Consider the following 959-nt stretch of genomic DNA (forward strand, 5'->3'; position numbering starts at 1 on the left):
AAAAAAAAAAAAAAAAAAAAAAAAAAAGAAGATATTTAGTGGCTGTATTCTTGAAATACAAAGTATAGCTATAGATGATCAATTCTCATTTCCATAAATCATCTGAGATAACTAGTCCCACTAATCCATAGTTCTATTCTACAGGTGAATTCTGGTTATCTTCCATATTTTTATTGAGTTGTGTTTTTTATAGATGCAGGAAATAAAGTCTACATCATTCTAAAAAGAATTTGCAACAACTCACCTAACATACAACAGAGCATTGACAATTCAATCTTCTACTTAAAGCAGGGAAATAGTCAGTTTCCCTATAACTATGTTACTTTAAGTTCACAAATTAGGGAAGTGTATGTATTCACTCTTGCATTTCTTTAAATATCTAAGGTACTTATCCCCTGAAGAGGCTTGAATTCATTATATTTATTTATTGATTATCTACCAATCTTTTCTAGGTCATCCTATTTCCTCTGAGATTGAAGCCTTTACAAGAATAATATATATTCTATTCTGACTAATATGCCCCAGGCTTTGCAAATATGAGTTACTTTCAGGATGTGGTAAGATAAATCTCTCTTTCACCACCTTAAAAATTACTGGCAAAAGTGATGACACTGATGAAATGGTAGGGATTGAAAGTAGACCAGCACTGGTTCTCAAATGTTGCTTTCAAAACAATCTCCTGGGTACTTGTTTAAAATGTACATATCTGGGTACCGGCCCTAGTTATTCTTTCAGGTGATTCAGATGCAGCAAATTCAAGGACCACATTTTGAAAAATACTGGCCTAATCAACAGTAAGTTTTAAAAACAATACCCAAAAGACTGTGAATGATAAATGCTGGCGGGGTTGTGGTGAAGAAGGAACCCTCATACACTGTTGGTGGGACTGCAAAATGGCGCAGCCTCTATGGAAAATGGTATGGAGTTTCCTCAAACAATTGCAGATAGATCTACCATAT

This window comes from Galeopterus variegatus, unplaced genomic scaffold, assembly GCF_000696425.1.
Source record: "Galeopterus variegatus unplaced genomic scaffold, G_variegatus-3.0.2 Scaffold1539, whole genome shotgun sequence".
In the NCBI taxonomy this organism is placed as follows: domain Eukaryota; kingdom Metazoa; phylum Chordata; class Mammalia; order Dermoptera; family Cynocephalidae; genus Galeopterus; species Galeopterus variegatus.